Raw genomic sequence first — 8,797 nt, 5'->3', positions numbered from 1 at the left:
ATTTCAGGTGTTATTTCAGTCACAGAGTGCGATAAACTGAACAGGCCTGTACTCACATTACTAAAAAGCTTTTCCCATGGCCCCTTGATCTTAGTAGTGGAATTGTGGTGGTGATCTTTGTCTTTTTACCCCAGTCGATAAAGAGGATGAGGACGGACAGTGCTGTGAATTGAACGTATCCCTGTTATTGATGAGGTAAATCCTGTGACCTCTAGTTAGATTATTTGCCTTTTGATCAGGTTACTCCACTTTAAAGCTTCCCAGTCCTCCAGACAAAGCCTGAGATGCAATCGAACCCGCTGGGATGCTAAGCAGCTGCGCATCCATAAGCTTCCTCAACCTGCCGTCATAGTGTGAATAACAATAACGGTAAGCTTTTCATAGCAGTTAGCACAGCTGTATGTGTGCTGTCAGCGGTGTTTGTGAAGATTCTCAGTCATCCAGGTCATCAGAGGTGCAGCTTTCTTCAGTTACTATTTTTAGTCATTTGTTCCTCTCCATTTTCCTCCTTTGATTAACAAACAACACTTCAGAGATTCATCTGAGCCCAAGTGTACAAAGTCAGCTCATTTACAATGCAGCTGTTCTCGATGCATTTGGCCCTCATTAGCATGCCCATTTTCTCACAATGCTCAGATCCCCCAGATGATGGTAACCCACTCGAGAAATCTCTCTCTCTGTACTTCTTCTGTTTAATATGTTAGCATGGCTCCTCTGCATTCTGCTCTTTGTGATCTGCCGTGCTGATTGATATCACCAGCGATTGTTACAGAGTGCCAACCAGATGCCTCATCAGCAGAGGCTGACACATTGGGGTCAAGTTGGAGCGTTCCCTCCTTCATATTGGTACTCGTACCTCAGACTGACAGGGTGCACCATGCAATCTGAGATCTTGTTACTCATAGGTGGCTGATTGTCTTAAAACACGCGATAACACTGGGAAGTACAGCTGCTCTCATCAGCTGGCGGGTAAAGGGGATATCACAACTGCTGTAACTGATTCGTGTCATTTTCTGATGCTGTGAGGACCACACACTGATTTTCACTAACCTCCACTGTATTGGGGTGAAGGTAAAAACTTCTCACAGATATAAATAAAACCAAAGCTCTGCGTGGTTCAACACCGAGAAAGTTTTTTAATTATAATTTGGGTGAACTGACCCTTTAATAGCACCTTTCGAAATAACAAAATGTGTATCTGTTTGAAATTTTTAGACCCTTTTTTCAGCCGTGGCCATAAGATTTATGATTTGGGAAGACCAGCAGAATTTATCATCTGATTTAGCTCATCGGAGCTAATAGTTGACCTACAATCAGGCTGATTGGACTGGCTCCAAAAAGTAGCCTCCATAAGAAATGTTCTTTTTTATTTATTAATTAACTGTATTTAACTATGAAGAAAAATACTATGAACGGAAAAAAACAAGGAGAATTCAACAATCAATCATTCCACTAAATGAATGCTACTTAAGTTAAAGGCAACCCAATCGACATCAGTTGAAAAGACCATTGTGGAGCATCTTTTAATATTATTGGGGTGGGGATTATTTGAAGGAGAAAGCACTGAATCGCCTTTAGAGAATTCAACCTTGGCAGCCAGTTAGATACTTCCACATCAATTAATTCTTTCTAATTATTTTTTTCCCCGACAGTACTCCAGACAGATAATTACTGCCCTTAAGAGCAACTCTTCTTAAAAAAGGTTTTGTGCTAACGTAACACCAATCTCCATAAAGATATTGCATAATTGATATTGCTGCAGGATAGCAGGATAGGGCGCCATGACTGGACTCCAGAATAGGCCCTTTTCACAGCAGACGTTTTGATTTGTTGTTGGAGGAAAAGCACAGGTGATAGTAACAACATTAATGATGGTTCAGTTCTGTTAACGTGTCCCAGTAAGCCATCAAATATGAGCCAGCATTCACAATACCAGGACCCTGAAACCTAATGGAATGCAGCCATCTTCCATTATCTACACCTGTGCTATTCCTATTTGTAACATATCTTCTGTTGAAAAGGCTTGTGATAAATGTATAAGCTGCCCCCAATCCAAATTAAACAGCAAAGGTAGCAGAAGTGTAATCGGCCAGAATAATTCAAATCACCTGAGTGGGTTTAACGTGGATGTGCCTGGCCTTAAAAGTAAAATGTGATTGATTAGCACATTTTCTTTGACAAATGGGGACACATTTAAGGATGTAGCCTGAGATTCAGCCAACGCAGGATGACAGCTCCTCACTGATTTCTCTTTTATCGTTTTTTTATCTAACAAATAAAATAATAAAGAAAATGATAGATATTTCTGTATTGCTCTCTCGTTTTATAATGTTCTAATCATGTTGTTGCCTTCTACTTGCCTCCAAAAACTAATCTGACCAACCTCCTCTGACATCCTTAACGAAGCTGTGGGCTATATGTCTGGAACATTTCATCAATACCAGATGCCAATTTTTCATCATAGAGAAGTAATAAACATCCAAGTCCCAACTCGCCTCCTCTTCTCCTCACTCTTTACCACTTAATTCCATCAGCTCCTCCAAGCTATTTCCTGGTAAGGGAAGAGTGGGACTGGGAGGAAAGAAGCAGGAGTGAAAAAGCTTTAGTATCCTCCCACAGATCTATTCCTCGTGTGCAGTTAGCGTCAGTAGAAAAGTGTAGGATGCAGGCTGGCATTGCCTTTCAAGCTATTCCAGTTAAAGTTAAAACTCGAGCAGTAGCATTATTTCCCAGCCTGGGTGATGCCTGGCTACAGCAACTTTATAGTTCCTGAAGACCAAAAAGTACCACCTCACAAATTTTTAGAGAACTGAAACGGTACCTCTGGGCCCAGTCTCAAAGAAAAAACCAGTGTGAGCCTCTCAAAGCTTGCAGAGATGGCACAGTTTCCATTCAAAGCTGAAGAGAGTCCCTGAATGGATTGTGTTGCACTGCTTAAAATGAAATAAATAAATAAATAAAAATCACCGCCTTCTCTTTACTCAGGAAACATAAACCCCTATAGAGATCGAACATAAGAGACAACCAAAAGAACCAAATATTTCACGACCCTATGGAAGACCAACTGTAATGCGAGATATATGCAGAGAAGATGCAAGAGCAGCATTCTCTGAGCTCCTATCTAAAAGCTGTCACAACACTGAGGTATTGTTCAGTATAATCAACTCTGCTATCAACCCTCTGCAGTACAGCAGCGTCCATGGAGAAACGTGCTGATTCTTTCATCCTCCACCAGAGTTTATGAGCAATGGATTCCAAATCTGTTGCTGTTTTTATGCTGTTTTAAACCTGCTTTTAAAGAGGGGGTAGTCATACAAAGTGCATCACCTGTCCCCGAAAGGTTGTCCCATCTGAGCTCTTCCAGGAGGTCTGTGTTAAAGTTAATCCAAGTGTTTTAGCAGCCATAAACAGCTCTCTGACCACTAGTAATATTTATGCAGTGTCAAGCAAACAGTAGTTCAGCTCCTATTTAACAACCCGGCCTTGATCCCTTAATCCTCAGCAGCTACAGACCTGACTTCAAACTGCTGTTTGTGTCAAGTTACTCTGAGCCAACTGACAGTGATAGAGAAATGATATGTTTTAGAGACCTATTAAACTAAGACATCCCATCACAAAGTAAGTCTCAGTCTTTGAGTGCAGATGAAGATCACTTTGTCGAATGATAATAATTTCAGCTGCGATTTCAGGATGACAGTGCATCAAATGTGCAAAGCTGAGATTTCTCACAGGTACAAACTCAGAGAATCGTCAACAGCTCTGCAAACAAGCTCTGAAAAATACCCTATGCTACCTGTACAGCGCTAGATCACAGATAAACATTAAGAAGCTGGTGGAAAAAGCTGAAAGCATTTAGAGAGCTAGATATTTTTGTCAAGAACAACTGCAGACCAAAACACCCTCTCAAATTCCCAGTTTGTGAGGTAACTTCCTGTGGTCCGTTCTGTCTTCCTGTGATTTTCTCTGGTATTTCTGTGGTGGTCGTGTGGAATTCTGGGACAGCTACCACAGGATTGTGCCACAGGTTCAGCGGTAAATTCTGCATGTGGTACAACTCTGTGGTAAATGTCCCAAAATACTGCGCAAGTCTCGGAGTACTGGAATAGTACCCCTTGAAGATATCACATGAAAACAGAAAGTGCTGCAGGAATTGTGGCATATGGCGAACCAGCATGTGGTATTTTATCACGGGGAGTTTTAATAAGACAAGAGATAAAATAACTGATTATTTTACCTCCAGTTCTTCCAATGGGATGACGCCCATTCCATCTTTATGAGGCGATGTCAAGGCTGTGTGTCTGCCAGCTTGTTTTTGTATTCTTCTGCCTTCTAGTGGCCAAATCTGATTAATGCAGCTTTAAGGCAACTCAGAAAGTCATTCATGCTTTCATATCATCTTGTTGGGATTCTCTTCACACACTGTCAGAAATTGACATCTTGTCTCCAGATGCTGATTTTTGTTTTTGTTGATTATTTGTTCAAATTTTGCTCGTTCCAGTCATATGTCTGTTCTGTAAACTTGTACAGGAGCAGAACATATGAGGCTTCACCTCATCCCTCAGATAATCAGAGGCTTTCCTTCCTGTCCAGACTTCGGTGCATTCCAGGAGGGATTGACTCTGTTTGACTAGAACATTATTAGGCAACTGATAATTATATTGGTATTGGTATTTTTCCACTTGCTGCCGGTCTGATGAATGCAGTTGAGCTCTCTGAGCTGTAGAAGCTCTCACCCACTAACATCCAGATTGGTGATGTCATCCTATTTGTCAGTACATGATAAATCCAGCAGGTTTTGCATCAGTAAACTTTAACTGTTGCCTCTTTAAAAAAGGACAAAAGGCTGTCCGATCCACCCCCAAAGCCTGTGAAGGATAGACAGATAAAAAGCACTGAAGACAATGAACTGAAAAGAGGGACAAGGTGACAGTGTAGTACACATAATAATCTGGGGATCAAAGTAAGCTCTCAGGTTAAGAACGGCGATAAAACCTCTGTTATATGATACTCAAATGGGCCCTAAAGTTTACATAAACTTTGGGTCGTCCCACAAAGTGCCCTTCATCATCCACCAAGCAGTTTCACTGGCACAATACTTTTGTTTCTTTGATGTTTTTAATAGCCTGATAATCAGACTGAATTGCCATTTCGCTTCAGTTCATTTATTCATTCAATCTGAATCGCTGAACAATTTTAAGATGAGGCAGTGATCCAGAGTTTGGCATCAGGCTACATCTGGATCGCTTCCTCTGTGAGCTGGTTTATTACACCAGTGGCGAAAGTCTGAATACAAATTCTCGATCTGTAAGTTTTCTGTTTTCATCATCTCATTTCTCACAGGGTGTTAAGTTGAAGATTTGACGCCGCCATCGTTTGTCTCATACATGAAAATGTGTCATCTGGGCAACAACATATTGAAGTAACAGTATATTGCAGCTGTATCTCGTGTGTGTGTGTGTGTGTGTGTGTGTGTGTGTGTGCATAATATATTTCTATGGTTGGTAATGGGTCTCTAAATGACATAATACTGGCCCACTCAGGCAGTATACTTCTGATCGTCCCCATGAAGGGCCATTTGATGGCTTTTAATATAAGATAAACTTATCTCTGAAATTAAATCTGCAAGACATTAAGATGTTTTATTTTAGAAGAGGTGTATTTCACTATTAACCTCGAACATAAAAATTTAAACGAAGCCTAAAAATGACTTTATGTCACAAGTAACTTTCTGCAGAGTTTTGTCTGCCTTTTTTTGGCCCTTGGCCATGTTGTTTGGTCCCAAATTTCTCGTGACCCTTTGAGTTTGAGAGTTGTAAAGCTGCCATAAGGCACGCTTTGTATTCTGTTACAACAACATGAATGAAGTCCTTAATTTATTATGTAGAAGTATCTTTAAAATTGGCTCAGTTCAAACCATTTTCAGTGAATAAGTCTAATGACCTACTGTGTACACCAAGCAGGCCCACATGGGGCCTGACCCCAGGATTGAGAAACCTCCACAACAGAGGCTCTTAACGACATTGAGTTTGAATTTTTATTGCCCCACAGCTGCTTCGTGTCAGTCATCTGTCATTTTTCAAGCAGCACGAACTAGAAGAGAAGTGTCACAGCGCCTGACTGATACCATCTGTTATGATTCTGCATTTAAATGCTCTCCGCGCCACAAACACCTACAGCAAAGGCTGCTCGTGTAGAAACGTGATCTTCATCTCAGCCCTGTCACTGCACAAATAAAATCTCCCTCGCACACAGCCTGGTCCTTCGGTGACCATCTTTCATAACCAGTAATTAACGATTAGCAGAGCAGCGTCAGACTGACAGACAACTTCTGGTTACACTTCCCAAAGAACAGGGTTAACTGATCCTTAAACACTGGACATGCCTTGTATTTTAAAGAAGAATCTTTTCCTGAAAATACAAATATTTGTCTCCCTGTGCGAGACAGAAATCACCATCTGGAGGTTGTTGTTGGCCATTTTCTGATTACATTGGTTGAAATTCATGAAGTTCATGGCTCTTTGCTGTCTTTTCTTAAGGAAAAGCCAAGCTGTATGAAAATACAGTCATCATCCACTTATCAGTAAACGCTCAACTAAGGTTTGTTCAGGGCTTCTTCCCACACTTAGTTAACCTAGACATCTTTTTACAGGCCAAGAAAAGCAAAAATCACATTTCCCCAAACAGCTTGTGCAGCATAATCCAGGTGCTGTAGACAAAGTGTTGCAGCATGCCCATTATTTACCTCATTATTGCCTTTATTTTCCTCTTGTGGAAGGTTATTTGCTGATAGGTACAAGCAGAACACTGCCAGAGAGCAAAAAGCAGGAGGTAATGAGGCAAATATTAGACATTCGGACCCACTACGTGACCGTTTAGCTATGAAGCACTTGTTATATGCTGCGTGAGATCTCAGGGGATCCTGCTGAACATTAAAGGACCATTGTGTTTTAAAGCTCCTTAGATACCAAACGTGTACACTTTACATTTTTGCTGAATGCAAATGAAGGCTAAACATTTTTGGGATCTATTTACCTGCTGTTCCAGTCAGCCAGTGGTCTCCAGTCATTGCTGTATGGTATGAAAACCTATTATCAGACTCTTGAAAGTTGCTTAAGTTGTGTAATCCATCACAGTGAATGTCAGTCTGCGCTGGTTTTAGTGAGAATTACATTATTGCTCTACTGTGATGGAGTTTTTGTGCATATTGGTTTTACGAGTCTGCACAGCATGATCTCGTTACGTGAGCTTCATATCTCTTGGATATGAATAGAGACCAGTTAATGTATGCGATAGACACTCAAACAGAGCTAGTGAGGACACAGAGGTTGTGTTGTCGGTTCTGTTTCTGGGAATGTGGGGGCTTTAATCACCTTAGGAGGATTTCCTGTTCTACGGTTACACACAAATTACATATGGTGGGAAGTGGGGAAGAAGCATGAAAGAAGGTGGAGGAGAAAAATTAGAGGAACTGTGAAGTGAACTAGAGTAACCATGAAATCTGATTCCTGTCAGAAGTAACAGGATACAATTTTCGTTGTATTAATCTGAGACATACGTCCAAATTTCACTTTGCTGAAGCATGGCATGAGCAGCCGCGGATCCAAGGATCGCTGATTCGGTTCCTGTCACCGCTTAAAAACGTTATCGCCCGAACAGGGACTTGAACCCTGGACCCTCAGATTAAAAGTCTGATGCTCTACCGACTGAGCTATCCGGGCTCTGCCTTCTCAGTCACGTGGTGATTTTTTTTCCTAAATGAGTTTTCCTTCTTCAAAAGCATTTAAGGAAACGTTTTATCTCACTAAAGAAGTTGTTAGAAAGTCGTCAACACCGCCCCCGGCTGATGGATCTGATCACTGTGTGGATCAACGGGCGAGACACGCCGCCCGCCCATACTCTTACTTTGATGATTACAATTTGAAGTTTGAATAGAATAATGTAAGATTACGGACAGACATGGAGGGAGAAAAGAGGAGCATTGTGAACAGCGCTTGTGGTGTAGACATAATAATTGAAAAACATGCAGAAAATTAAAGAAGGAACGGTAAATGTAATGAAAAAACAGGATACTCCAATATGAAACCATTTGACAACTAATCTGATCAAAATATAATAAAACTATTCTGGTCGTGAAAAATTCGAAATCATATTTTAAGATTTAGAGATGATGGTCTACCGCCATCTAGCGGTCACGTTAAATAATACAGGTGTGCCTCGCGTACGTCAAATAATAAAAAGGAAACGGGACGAAAGCAAAAAGCACGAGGTCAGTAATCAATATCAGGCTTTGAGACTCGTGACAATGGAGTTTACATCCCAGTATCATTTAGTAAAATTGAAACGGACACCACAAGTAAGCAAATGCTGAAAGAAAGGTGGCATAAGCAGAGGAAGAAGAGAGAACGTGAAGGGTGTTATATAGAATTAAAAGAAAGGTAGAAACAGAGAGAGGAAACAGTAATATCTAAGCTGCAGTTTGGTCCTACAGGATGAAACAGTGGGTGTATTAGCCAATTTAAAATAGGAAAACAGTCTCAAACAGGTACGGGAAGGTGTAAATTAAGTGATGAAGATGAAACTTTAGGACATTCTGCATCACTCTCAAAAATACTGAACCTTAGAGAAATAAAGCTGAGCTACGAGTTACCTTTTACAAACGTTCTGGGGAGAAGCTTAATTTGTTTTTGTTTCAATATCCTAAAAGAGCGACCTTGATATGAGAATTTAACTTTATTTTCACTTCACACTCCAACCAGTTGGCGGCGGTAATGCGCTGTCATGTTGTTTGCTTAGCGCC

General features: G+C 40.9%; 1 non-coding gene across 1 annotated transcript; it reads right to left on the bottom strand.

Annotated features, from left to right (window-relative positions):
- Positions 1–7,645: 7,645 nt before the first annotated feature.
- On the bottom strand, positions 7,646–7,718 carry trnak-uuu (transfer RNA lysine (anticodon UUU)). The gene has a single exon. It is a non-coding gene; the product is annotated as a tRNA-Lys (tRNA).
- Between the last annotated feature and the right edge of the window lie 1,079 nt (positions 7,719–8,797).

The sequence above is a fragment of the Chaetodon auriga genome, chromosome 7 (assembly GCF_051107435.1).
Source record: "Chaetodon auriga isolate fChaAug3 chromosome 7, fChaAug3.hap1, whole genome shotgun sequence".
Lineage (NCBI taxonomy): Eukaryota > Metazoa > Chordata > Actinopteri > Chaetodontiformes > Chaetodontidae > Chaetodon > Chaetodon auriga.
Note: the sequence above shows the minus strand (reverse complement) of the source record. Positions and strands in the feature narration are given on the sequence as shown.